Source organism: Neofelis nebulosa, chromosome X (assembly GCF_028018385.1).
Source record: "Neofelis nebulosa isolate mNeoNeb1 chromosome X, mNeoNeb1.pri, whole genome shotgun sequence".
NCBI lineage: Eukaryota > Metazoa > Chordata > Mammalia > Carnivora > Felidae > Neofelis > Neofelis nebulosa.
Genome location: NC_080800.1, coordinates 1,142,155 through 1,156,975, shown reverse-complemented (window position 1 = coordinate 1,156,975; position 14,821 = coordinate 1,142,155).

Here is a 14,821-nt window from a genome sequence, read left to right as displayed (position 1 = left end):
CGCGTGCGCGGCTGAGCCAGTACGCTCCGCGGCCCCCCCTCCCCCCCCCAGCCGCCACCTGTCCCCGCGTCCAGCCGGAGGCCTCACCTGGGGCGGCGCAGCTCCGTCCTCTGCCTGGAGCCGAGCAGGGGACGGGCCCGTGCTTCTGTCTGAATTTCCAGTATAATCGTCCATCGTACGGAACACAGCAGTAAGATCGGCCTCTAAGTCTCCTATTTACTCTTTAGTTACTTTTACTCACCGTCTATGTCCCTCCTGAAATATAAGTAGACTATAGTATACAATTACATAGGAATATGTAACAAGTGCATAATATTTCCATACTTGAGCAATTTCATGTTTCTTACTTTGGTATAACTGGTTTTCAAATACATAAGATTTAAATACCAACATATGATGCCTTTTACACGTGATATATATATGTTTTTTAAACAATAATATGCCAACGTATAATGGCATAACATAATTATAAGCTAACAAATTAGAATTCAGTAAGCTCCCACATTATGCCAGGTGCTGCCGGAGGCACGTCCTTCTCATGCCTCAAATACAGTATCTCAAGACGCAATGCATTTCACATGTAATATACGGTTTTTCAATAACAATATACCTATGTGTAATGACGTAATGTCATTACAGATTAAAAGTTACAATCCATTAAACTCCCCCGCTGATGCTTCCACCATGTCACAAGTCTGCATAGTGAAAATCCAGGGTGGACACCAAGTACACAGACCCTCCATTGTTCAACACGGAGCGCCAACACTGAAGCATTTGCTTCCGAGGGGGAAGGGAGAGGGGTGAGGGGACCCTGAGGTCAAGTGGGCTCCTGGATGGGTGTGGGGGTGCTCTGTGTGAGTCATGTTGTCCTGCTAATGAGCTGACCATGCAAACTGATATGATCACGAGGTCCTCCTCATGAGGAGGAAACAGATGGTCTGGGGTCCCTCAGAAATGGGAACACTGTTTGAACCCAGGCAAGCTTCTCAGTGGGGCTGTGCCTCTGTCTTTGGTTTCTCCTTCCTCTTGGGAATAGAGAGATGTTTGGGGTTCTCGTTAAAACCTTCTCCCCGAGGCTGCCCACAACTCAACGATGGCGTGTTTCCCTCGGGAACTGTTAAATTTGGAAACTGATTTTCTCCTCTGCTCTCTGAAGCATTTGCAAAGCAAATTAAGAAATGAGATACTCCTTCTGAACGTGCACACTGAAGAAACGGTTATACTAATTTCAAAAACGTTCAAGGAAAATCCTTTTACATTTTGGGGCAAGACTTCCCTCCTATGGATGCACCTCACAAATGGAAAAACAAGGCCCCTAATATCTGTGGCCGTAATCTTGTGTCCTGTTATGGTGTGTGTATAGTGATATACGTCACTCTTACCAAGTGCGAATGGGGGTTGGGAACATGATGGGATTTGCTCCCAAGACTCTATGGCAAAGGTGGAGGAATTTTGCAGCTGTAATTAAAGTCCACAATCAGTTCATTCAAGCACATCGAAAGAAAAATTCCTGGGGGTGGGCCTGGCTTAATCAGGTGTAGAAGTTAGAATTAAGAAGGGCTCGAGATTTGAAGCAGCGAGACACAGCCTCATTACCTTGAAAAAGAAGCCATCTGCCTTATGGAGAAGAGCATTTGGCAGGATTTGGTGGCTGGCCTCTAGGGGATGAAGGCGTTAATGCTCCAACCACAAAGAACTGAATTCTTCTAACCACCAGTGAGCTTGTAACACAGCCCCGAGTCTCAAATGAGAACCCCACATCCTAGCTGACACCTTGATTACAGCTTTTTGAGTCCCTAAGCGGATATCCAGTCAGCTTGTGCCTGGACTACTGAGCTACAGAAACTGAGATGTTTTATAATGTGTCTATCCCAGGGCACTTGGGTGGCTCAGTCGGTTAAGCATCTGACTCTTGGTTTCGGCTCAGGTCATGATCTCACGGTTCGTGGGTTTGATCCCTGCATCAGGCTCTGCACTGACAGCACAGAACCTGCTTGGGATTCTCTCTCTCCCTCTCTCTGACCTTCCCCTGTTCGTGCTCACTCTTGCTCTCTCTCTCTCCCTAAAAAAAGAAAAGTTTACAAGTATGAATAAATAAATAAAATGTGTCTATCACACACTTATCACATGTGGGCGGGGGAGACTTGAACCCCAGAAGTGTATCCTCTCTAGTTCTCAAGAGCAGAATCTGAAATCACGATGGCAGGACTGTTCCTGCCATCGGAAGCTCTAAGGACAAGGCTGTTCCAAGCCTCTCTCCCGGCTCCTGGAGGTTGTCCACAATTCCTTGCTTGTGGCCCCATCCGTCACCACATGAACATCTTCCCTCTGTGTGTGTCTGTCTCTATGCCTCCTCTTGTCATGAGGACAGCAGGCACGTTGGGTCAGAGCTCACCGATCTCCACCGGGACCTCATTATCTAACTGACTAGGGCTGGCACAGAGGGACCCAGGTCCCTGCTAGATGTAGGCATTCAATGAGACCAGCAAACTGGACGCTTGGTTCTAAATGCAGAACCCACCCAATTCTGGCTGCCCTCTAGATTAGACACTTCCCTCCAGGTTAGACCCCTCCTCCACTCTGGATTGATATCTTTCACTTTGACCCAGATTCAGAGATGCCATTAATGTACCTCTACAAGAAAAATGCCTGACGATGTAAGTGTGTAGATGTCTGTAAGTGTAACCATACGTGAATACCTATGCATCTATCTATCCGTTATCTATCCATCCATCCAACCATCTATGCCTCCATCCATTTTTCCACCTGTTCATCCTCTGACCCACCCATCCGTCCATCTGTATGTGCATTCATGTCCTCCCTACCCACCCAATGCCTCCATGCACCCTCCACCTGCCCACCATCCACCAGTCAACCCATCTCTCCATCCATCTACCCATCTATCCACTCATCCACCATCCATCCACTCAGCCATCGAACATCCCGCCATCGAACGGACTCTACATCCAAGCCATCTCTGTCTCCATCCATCCACCTCATACATTCATGCCTCTGAAACCTTTATTCAAAGCAACTCCTTTCCACCGGGTGGCGCACCACGACCCGAATGAACACTAGATAGAGTAACACTAGAGTTCACTAGAATGATCCTCCGGTCTGGTCTGAAGCCAAAGGTCTCGAGGGTCACGTCGTTAATCCCTCATCCGTCCTCAGCAAAGACGTGCTGCGTGGTTTCCCATGAACGTTACCCTATTTACGAAATCCACCCTGTGCAACTCATTCTCTTATTAGAAAGTTTATTTATCCCAGAAATTTTAACTCAGCCGCTGCCTTCTAAGCAGCAAGATAAAAAGGGTATTCTGTTATGTTTAGAATAGCCACACTGTGAGTTAGAGACGGGGCGGGAACTTCACTCCTCTGCTGGCTTTGGGTGTGTTGATTAGGCTGACTTTTGAAACGCAATTCAACAAGGTCTATTAATTACCATTTCTCATGTGCCCACCTTCTCATCAATTCACCGATTCTCGTCCTGGAAGCTCACCCTATGGAATTATTCCCCACAGCCGGGGCGCCTGGGTCATTCGGTCGGTTAAACGTCCGACTTTGGCTCAGGTCGTGATCTCACAGTTCCTCAGTTTGAACCCATCGGGCTCCGTGCTGACAGCTCAGATTCTGTGTCTCCCTCTCTCTCTGCCCCTCCCCCTGCCCCGCTCACGCTTTCTCTCTCCCTGTCTCAAAAACATTTTTTTTTAATTTTAAATAATAAAACGTATGAAAAACAAATTATTCCCCACAGATACACAAAGGCGTATTTACAAGTTATATTGCATACAAGTATGCACACACATGTATGTGTATGTATGTGTGTGAAGCTCACACACATTTTACATGTATATACTACACACATATATTCCCTGCATGTATATAAGTTACATGTGCAATGAATGCTTCTGGCAGCATTAATTATGAGAATTGGAAGCAGCCCAGTGCACGTATTTAAGGTGCTGTGTAAGACAGATAGTACACCCCCTACGCTGAGTCAGGGGAGGTACTCACTCGACATGATGAAACATTACATGAGCACAGCATGCTGCACACAGGCTCCATGCTCTCACTGATGTGATGGCATGGCATTCAAATTTTATTAATGTTTATTTATTTTTTGAGAGAGAGACACACACACACAGTCTGAGCTGTCAGCACAGAGCCGGATGTGGGGCTTGAACTCGCAGACTGCGAGATCCTGACCTGAGCTGAAGTTGGATGCCTCACCGACTGAGCCGCCCAGGTGCACCCATGGCATGGTATTCAATGCTGGCTTCAGAGTGTGGGAGCAGCACTTGGGGGATGGGGAGTGGGAGGTGAGGCACTGGAAGAAATGGAGAAAGCGGGATGAGGAGGGACAAAGGACTTCTAACTAAATCAAGGGTGTCTGCCTGATTGCAGAGGCAGGGGATAACGGAGATAAGAGTGACCCTGAGGAGCCAGGCTCTGCCCACCGGGTGAGGTCCATGATACAAAATGCATGGGGAAAACCGACTAAGAGAGGCTCAGTTTGGGGCAGGAAGAAGGCAGGTGGGTCCAGTTGGGTTGACGCTGGTTTGGACAAGGCTGCAGCCTTCATGTGAGGTGTCCAGTAAGATCAGGGGCTCTGAACGAGTCCAAGAGCAGGAAAAACCATGACACGGGAGCTATAGCCCTGGGATGGAAGGAAAAGAAACTGAATAATACATCAATCCATGCATCCTTCCACCAACTCATCTATCCTTCCATCCGTCCATTCATCTATCCATCCATACATTCATCCATCTCTCCTTCCTTCCTTCCATCCGTCCACTTATCCTTCCATCCATCCATCCATTCATCTATCCATCCATACATTCATCCATCTCTCCTTCCTTCCTTCCATCCGTCCACTTATCCTTCCATCCATCCATCCATGCATCCATCCATCCCTCTGCCCATCCATCCGTCCCTCCACCCATCCATCCATCCCTCTGCCCATCCACCCACCCACCCATCCACCCATCCATCCACCCATCCACCCATCCACCCATCCACCCACCCATCCATCCATCCCTCCACCCATCCACCCACCCACCCATCCACCCATCCATCCATCCATTCAGCCATCCTTCTGCCCATCCACCCACCCACCCATCCACCCATCCATCCATCCATTCAGCCATCCGTCAGCCCATCCACCCATCCACCCATCCATCCATCCATTCAGCCATCCATTCAGCCTTCCTTCCACCCACCCACCCCTCCACCCACCCACTCACCCATCCACCCATCCATCCATCCATTCAGCCTTCCTTCCACCCATCCACCCATCCACCCATCCATTCAGCCATCCCTCCACCCATCCACCCATCCACCCACCCACCCACCCATCCATCCATCCATCCACCCATCCATCCACCCATCCACCCACCCATCCATCCATTCAGCCATCCTTCTGCCCATCCACCTACCCACCCACCCATCCACCCATCCACCCATCCATCCATCCATCCATTCAGCCATCCCTCCACCCATCCACCCATCCACCCACCCACCCATCCCTCCACCCATCCACCCATCCATCCATCCCTCCACCTATCCACCCACCCATCCACCCACCCATCCCTCCATGCCCGCATCACTGTGCAACAATATGCATGGAATATTGCCAACCAAGGAGGCTCACTGGAGCCTTGGCATGCAGTTGCTATTGGCCCTTGGTGACACACTCTCCTTGTGGCTAACCTTTAGTCTCCAGCTCCTTCTGGAGGCTCATGATAATATCTTTAGCCTTCACCCCAGCTTGGAGGTTGGAACTAATCAGGCATGTCCCAAAGCCCCTGTCATAAACCACATCACTAAGTGGTCAAATGACCAAAGCCCCCAGGCAAACAAAGACAGGACAGGACATGGTATGGCCTGAAAGTTACCTCCCAGGAGCCAGGAGCAAAGACCAGACCTCTTTTAAAAATCAGGTTAAGTGTTCACCACACAAAAACAAAGTGAAAAGGTGATACACTTTATGGGAAGTGGCTTGGAAGGAGATGTGAATGGGTCATAAAAACACAGCCAGGACAAGGACAGGGTTCTCTCGGGAGATCACCTTAGTAGCCCTAAGAGCTATGCCCAGGGCTGTTTGAAGGAAATTGAGGGGATACTGGCCTCTGGGTGCAGAGCGGTCTCCCCCACATCCCGCCACATTGTGGGGGTGGCGAGTGGTCAAATGTGGTTATAGGACTTTCCTTGGGAGAGATCACATGAAGCTCCTGTGGGGTCCCAAACAGAACGGAACTCTCGTGGGTCTAGGGGCAAAGCTGAGCCCCACACCCAGCTCTCGGCATCCAGCAGGAGGCCGTCCTTGCATCTCACTCCGTCGAGATCAGTTTAATCTCCTGCGTCCCCTCACCTGAGTGTCCTGTCTGGAATGTATGAAGAAAACACGGTGTTTCCTGGAGCTGGATGTTTTTTCACAGTGTCCCCCTGCATGGCTTGTCCCGCTTGGGAGACATTGCAGAAGTGTCTTCCGGCCTTGGTGACTTCTCTTTGCTTTCTCAACAAGAAGAGTAAGAAATCAGATGTTGTAGAGATCAGATCAAAGGGTGGCTTGAGAACCGGAAACAAAGATCCAGAAGCGAGATACAGAAGTGTCCCTCCCTTTGAAAGAAATTACGTCCCTGTACTTCTCACCAATGTGCCGGGCTTTCCGTTTCTCTTTAGGGTAGTTGTGGTGTCGTTCAGAACAGAGGGTAAGGTACCAGGCTACAAGGAGCTAAACCAGGAGGGAGCATGGCCTGCAGAGCAAACTGTGCAGGGATAGGCCATCTGGAAAGTTCCAGTGGCAAGAGACAGTTGGGGGAGGCTCAGGGTGCTGGCCTCATCATGAGGTCTCCAACAAGTAAGGCCTGGCAGAGAGACCCACAGGCAGGGCCCAGTCCTGAGACACCAGTGGGAATGCGAGTGACCAGTCACCTCAACCAGGATGCAGTGTCAGAGCACTGCCACTCCTTGTCCTCTCCATCCACCCATCCATCGTTCATTCCTTCCTCCCTCCCTTCCTCTCTTCCTTACTTCCTTTCTTCTTTCCATCTACCTATCAATCCTTCCATCCACCCTCTACCCATCCATCCATCCATCCATCTGTCCATGCATACATACATACATCCTACCATGTATCCTTCCTTCCATCCATCCATCCATCCATCCATCCATCCATCCATCCATCCCTCCATGTATCCTTCCTTCCTTCCTCCCTTCCTTCCATCATATCCTTCTATCTATCCTTCCTTCCTTCCTTGCTCCCTTCCTTCCATCCATCCACACATCCCTCCATGCATACATACATACATACATCCTACCATGTACCATTCCTTCCTTCCATCCATCCATCCATCCATCCCTCCATGTGCCCTTCCTTCCTTCCCTTCCTTCCATGCATCCAACCATCTATCCATCCATCCATCTATCCATCCCTCCATGCATCCATCTATCCTTCCTTCCTTCCTTCCTTCCTTCCTTCCTTCCTTCCTTCCTTCCTTCCTTCCATCAATCCATCCATCTATCCATCCCTCCATGCATCCATCCATCTATCCTTCCTTCCTTCCTTCCTTCCATGCATCCAACCATCTATCCATCCATCCATCCCTCCCTCCCTCCATGTATCCTTCCTTCCTTCCTTCCTTCCTTCCTTCCTTCCTTCCTTCCTTCCTTCCATCAATCCATCCATCCATCCCTCCCTCCCTCCCTCCCTCCATGTATCCTTCCTTCCTTCCTTCCTTCCTTCCTTCCTTCCTTCCATAAACCCATCCATCTATCCATCCCTCCATGCATCCATCCATCTATCCTTCCTTCCTTCCTTCCTTCCTTCCTTCCTTCCTTCCTTCCTTCCTTCCTTCCTTCCTTCCTTCCATCATATCCTTCTATCTATCCTTCCTTCCTTCCTTCCATCCATCCATGCATGCATGCATACATACACCCTTGCATGTACCCTTCCTTCCTTGCTTGCTTCCTTCCTTCCATCCATCCGTCTGTCTTTCCAGCCACTTACCTATTGTTTTTATGTTTGTACCCTCCCGACTTTAATAGAAGCATACTCATCACCAATATTCTCAAACATTTTTCTTCACTCATCTCGCATTTCGACCGACAGAATTGCCATGTCGGACAACTTCTCTTGACCGGATGACCATCACCCTCTCGTAAAGGTTAATTAACGTCACCTCGGTGGTCCCATCCCTATGGCACACAGCAGTGTTTTGTCCATCATGGGTGTTTTCATCCATGTTTATTGTTTTACAATATCGCGTGGCAGGATCCACATTCGATTGGTCACTGCGCGTGGGGCACGTTTGTATCGCCTCCCCCCGGAGAGGCAGTCAGGACACATTAGGGAACGTCTGCGGTGTTTGTCTGGCACAGCAGCTCCGTTGCCATCACACGTCAGTGACCCAGCCTTGTGGGACTCGAGACGCCCCACATTCAGGTGGGGCTTCCGCAGGGCGTGTGGCTCTCCAGCGTGGGGAGGGAAGGTGGGGGTGGTTCACTTCCTGCTTTTCTCCGGCTGCATATCAGCGTATCACTCAGGAGGCACAGCGTGGCCTCCGTGACAACACTAACTTGCAGGATTCCAGGGCCGGAAGGGGTGTTGGCCACCCTGTCCCCCTTCCCTCCTTCCACCCAGAGGGGCTCAGCAGCCGCTGCGGCCAGGACTCTATGCCCAGGTCTCTCCATGAACAGGCCAGTCTCAGAAGTCACTGCACGACCCTGCCGTCCTGGGCAAGGCGCTCGTGCCCCAAGGGACAAGGGCAGTAGGTGTGCTGGTGAGCGAAGGCACCCAGGAGCACCATCGTCTCCCTGGAACTCTTGTGCACGGCAGTGTGGGACCCTCCTCAAGCTGAAAAGGTCTACGTTTACCGGGGAAATGTGTCTGCACCCACAGCACTGTGCACAGTTCACCAGCCAAACAACAGCCTGCCTGCAGGATGGATCTTTCCCGTCTGACCCGACGTGGACCCCGCCCTGCTTCGTCCCCCAAGCCCACGGCTGGGTCCAGGAACAGACCCCCATGGGCGAACGCGGGCGAGACTCCAAGCCATAAACGCTGAGTACCTGCCCGCAGATGGCCAGCCAAATGACTGTCATCTCGGGGACTGTGTTCAGAGGGCGTCACTGAAATAGTACAACGAAAGTCATAGACAGTGACTCAGTGCACGAAACTCCACAGAAACTGTTCATGTGATGCATCGGGGTTTCGTAAATGTTCTCAGGCTGCATGGCTGTGGGATGGTCACTGATGCATTGGCCATTTTGGGGAACCCTTGACGTCCAAGATATATTAACAGTGCAAACAGGAGACCGCCTCACCTGACCCTGGTTCCCCCCCGAAAAAAGTCAGCTCGCTTATGTAAAAATGGGTATTTCGGGGGGCGCCTGAGTGGCTCAGTTGGTTAAGCCTCCGACTTCGGCTCAGGTCACGATCTCAAAGTTCGAGCCCCTCATCGGGCGCTGTGCTGACAGCTCAGAACCTGAATCCTGCTTTGAATTCTGTGTGTGTCTCTCTCTCTGCCCCACCCCCACTTAAGGTCAGTCTCCCTCTCTCTCTGTCTCTCAAAAATAAATAAACATTAAAAAAAAATTTAAATGGGTGTTTTTCTTCACTGAGGTGAAATCCACATAAAATTCACCACTTTAAACTGCACAATTCAATGGCATTTAGCACATGCACATTTATTTTTGATTTTTTTTGATGTTTTTATTTATTTTTGAGAGACAGACGCAGAGCACAAGTGGGGGAGGGACAGAGACAGAGGGAGACACAGAATCCGAAGCAGGCTCCAGGCTCAGAGCCGTGAGCACAGAGCCCAATGCGGGGGTCAAACCCATGAACCGTGAGATCATGACCTGAGCCAAAGTCGGACGCTCAACTGACTGAGCCCCCCAGGTGCCCAGCACGTGCACATTTGGACCACCACCTCTGTTCAGTTCCAGAACATTCTCAACTCCCCGAAGGAGACCCCATCCCCATTAGCAATGCCTCTGCACTCCCCGTCCCCAGCGCCTGACAGTCACTGACTCAATTTTATTCCATGCACTTGCCCTTGAGCAGGCAAGTGATACAAATGAAGTCACACCCTCCACAGCCCTGGGGGTCTGCCTCCTCCCTGAGCGTCGTGTTTTCAAGGTCCACCCACCTGTTAGCGGGTGTCTGACCGCAACTCCTTTTTCACAGCTGTGTCGTATTCCCCCGTCAGCTGCCCCAAGGAAAGATGACGGGCTATTTTCACTTAGCAAGAGAGCAAGGGGGCTTTCTCCTGATTTGTGAACTGGGTTTCTTTCCCGAAAACGTACTGGGAGCAGGTGTGAATGGACAGCTTCCCCCTGCGTACGTCTAACCAGCACGTGTCCGAGTGCCGGGGGGACAGAAGGCCCCATCTCTCAAGATGTAGAAACCTGTAGGACCCAGCTTGGGCTATGGTACCATCATCAGGATTCAGGGATGATTCACTGCGTGTAAGAAAGGAAACACTGCCACCTTAGCCATGGGCAGTGGAAGGTTTGCAGGGGTGGGGGTGGGGATCCACGTAGCGTATGTTCTTTCCCTCGGGTCCTGTTGTGGTCTGTTCCCTGCAGACAGACTTTCTCTGCTCTCCGTGAATCATACGAGCAAAGACGTGAGCCCTCGACCTGTCAGCTCATGAGGCCATCCGTCTGTGATGGTTAACTGTGTGTGTCCAGTTGGCCGCGGCCATGGTGCCCAGGTATGTGGCCAAATACCATTCTGGATGTTTCTGTGAAAGTATTTTGTGAGTGACATACACAGTACAATCAGTGGGTTTTGGAGTAGAGGATATTGTGAGGCTTAATGTTGGTGGGCCCCCTCCAATCAGGTGACGGACTTAAGAGAACAGAACTTGAACTCTCCCTCCCCACCCCCCACCCCCGAGCAAAAGGTCTTTCAGCCTGTGGAACAGGCTTAAGGCTCATCATATCCATCCATCCATCCATCCATCGTCCATCGATCCATTCATCATATCCATCCATCTATCCATCCATCATATCTTTTTATCTATCTATCTATCTATCTATCATCTATCCATCCACCCATCCATCATATATATTATTTATCTGTCTGTGTATGTGCCTACCTATCCATCATCTATCCACCCACCTATCCATCCATCCATCCATCCATCCATCCATCATCTATCCATCCATTCATCATATCCATCCATCCATCCATCCATCCATCCATCCATCCATCATCTATCCATCCATTCATCATATCCATCCATCCATCCATCCATCCATCATATCTTTTTATCTATCTATCTATCATCCATCCATCCATCCATCCATCCATCCATGCATCTGTGCATCCTTCCATCCACTTACCAATCTATCTATGCCAGTAGTTCACAACCAAGAACAGTTCTGCCCCCAGGGGACATCTTTCATTGTCTCCTGGGAGACATTTCTGGTGGTCACACTGAGGAGGAGATCCTACTAGCATCTGGTGGGTGGAGACTAGAGACGCTGCCCCACACCCTATATTGCAGAGGACGCCCCACATTAGAGAATGACCCACCCACATGTCACTAGGGCCGAGGCTGAGAAACTCTGCCCTAAAAGAAGGCGTCTGTCCACAATGTCCCTCCTGATTCCATCTCTGGCTGACCCACTCGACCGCACTCTTTGGGGGATGTTATGTGGTCCTCATGCATGTTGATGATAACATATGTGTGCATTGTATATTCACCGGACATTTCTACATTATCGTTTCTCTCTTTATCCCCTCTCTTTACCCCTATATGCCTCCAGACTCTGCCTTTCCCTGGTGGATTTAGTATTGGATGACATCTCATTTTTTCCTTACCACCTTCAGCATTGCTCAGGAAGGCAGTCGGAGGAACACAAATACCATGCTATTTCGCTTTTAATTTGTTTGTTTTTAAAGAATGCTTTGTGCCGTCCTTCCGACTCCTGATTTTTCCCTGATGACTTTTCTCTAAGAACCACCCCAAATGGGAGTCTGATCTCTGCCAGACCTGCTGATGGCATCAGGGCACATACTGTCTTCAGACATATGACTCAAGCTGTGCCAATGAGATGCAAGTCCAGAATCTGAGCCTGAAGTCTGAGCCTGAAGCTCAGGATGGATGGATGATGGATGGATGATGGATGGATGGATGGATGGATGTTTAATGGATGGATGGATGGATGGATGGATGGATGGATATGGTGAATGGATCCATGGATGATGGATGGATGGATGGATGGATGGATGGATGGATGGATACGGTGAATGGATAGATGGGTGATGGATGGATACATGGATGGATGTATGGATGGATGGATATGGTGAATGGATCCATGGATGAGGATGGATAGATGGATAGATGGATGGATGGATGGATGGATGGATAGATGGATGGATGGATATGGTGAATGGATCCATGGATGATGGATGGATGGATGGATGGATGGATGGATGGATACGTGGGTGGATAGATGGTGGATAGGTAGGTAGATACACAGACAGATAAATAAAAATATATGATGGATGATGGATGCGTGCATGCATGGATGGATGGATAGATGATGGATGGATGGATAGATAGATAGATAAAAAGATATGATGGATGGATGGATGGATGGATGGATGGATGGACGGTCAGATGGATGGAAGGACGGACAGATAGTGGATGGGTGGATGGATAGATGGATGGATAGATGGATGAATGGATGGACGGATATGGTGAATGGATAGATGGATGATGGATGATGGATGGATGGATGGACAGATGGATGGATGATGGATGGATCGATGGATGGATGGGCGGATGGATACGTGGGTGGATAGATGGTGGATAGGTAGGTAGATACACAGACAGATAAATAAAAATATATGATGGATAATGGATGCATGCATGCATGGATGGATGGATGCATGAATGGATGGATAGATGATGGATGGATGGATGGATGGATGGATGGATGGATGTTTAATGGATGGATGGATGGATGGATGGATGGATATGGTGAATGGATCCATGGATGATGGATGGATGGATGGATGGATACATGGATGGATAGATGGTGGATAGGTAGGTAGATACACAGACAGATAAATAAAAATATATGATGGATAATGGATGCGTGCATGCATGGATGGATGGATGCATGGATGGATGGATAGATGATGGATGGATGGATAGATAGATAGATAAAAAGATATGATGGATGGATGGATGGATGGATGGATGGATGGATGGATAGATGGACGGTCAGATGGATGGAAGGACGGACAGATAGATGGATGGGTGGATGGATAGATGGATGGATAGATGGATGAATGGATGGATGGATATGGTGAATGGATAGATGGATGATGGATGATGGATGGATGGATGGACAGATGGATGATAGGTGCACAGACAGATGAATAGACTGATTGCTACACACACAGATACATAAATAGATGATGAATACATAGATGACATTCATATAGAAAGAAAGAAAAAAGAAAGAAAGAAAAGAAAAGATGGACAAGTAGATGATTAATAGATAGACATAATGTGCTCACACACAAACATAGACAGGTGAGGCTCTGCGCAGTTTCCAAGCTCTGGAAAATAGGGGAGCATGAGAAGCAGGGTAGAAGGGCCCCTCACCCTGAGTAGGTCTGTCTTTACTGTGACAACAGGACATCAGACAAGGGGCGGCCTCACACCGACCCCAGAGGAAAACCCCAAACCACATGGGCGTTGTTTCTTTCTGTGGGTGGACCCACAACCGTCAGCTACCTCAGGATCAACCTGTTCACCACTGCAAAAGCTAGCAGAGATCGGGGCAGGGGGGAGGACTCTGGGGAGGCCCCACGGCCCCCTCCCCTGCAGGTGAGCCCCACTTTGGGAGCTGAGAGCTTCTGGAAGTCACAGGGAAGGAGCGGGGCGGGGGGACAGGCGTCCCCATCCCCAGTACCACAAACATGTTAGTGCTTCTGTGCATCGGGACGTTTTCTCAGACCCAGCTTGTTTCTGGTGACTTTTAGGCAGTTGTGAGGCGTGTTGGTCAGGGAGCTTGTGGGACGTGACTGGGTTCACAGTTTGTGCTAATCTCTAATCGCCAATCTCATGATTAGAGAGGAGTTGTGGGTTTGGGGGAGAAAGAGCACAGATGTGACAGTTTAGTCATGTCACATCCAGGGTGCCTGCGCTCAGCCTGACTCACCCCTGTGCACGCCGACCTTGGCCACCTGCCCTGTAAAGTTATAACAGCCCCCCCTTTGGATTCTCTGCTCTTGGAAGCAGCCCAGACTCGGGGAGGGGGGGCAGTTAGGTGAGCAGAAACGTTTATCTTAATATATCATCACCCCACCCAGGCCCACTGCACCCCAGTTCTGTCTGTATTGTGCCGTCCATCTGGCCCGCCAAGAAAGGCCTTTGCTTATCGGCTATAGCAATAGTTCAAGCATAAGGGCTGGGTCGGGACAGGTGTGGTGGGAGGGGAGAGCCCTCCATGCCCAGCTGTGTCCTCCTATGTCCCATATTGCCTGGAATTTCACATTAGAGATTCATTCCTTTGGCGTTGATGAGGCACTTCCTAAAGCCTTAATTAACGACCATATTAACAAGAGGTAATCTTATGAACACTATGTCCATCCAAGGTAAGAATAGACCCAAGATGAAAAGTCAAGGATTGACCCGACTACTTGGGTCATCCCCTCACTTCTTGGTGGGTTCACCAAGCTGATGATGCATCCAGGCATTTCTGGCCCAGCATGCCCTACCTGGTCTTGTCCCTCTTGCAGTCTTGGGGTGACTCTGGCCCTCCCCAGGCCCCTCTGTCTATCCTCCCG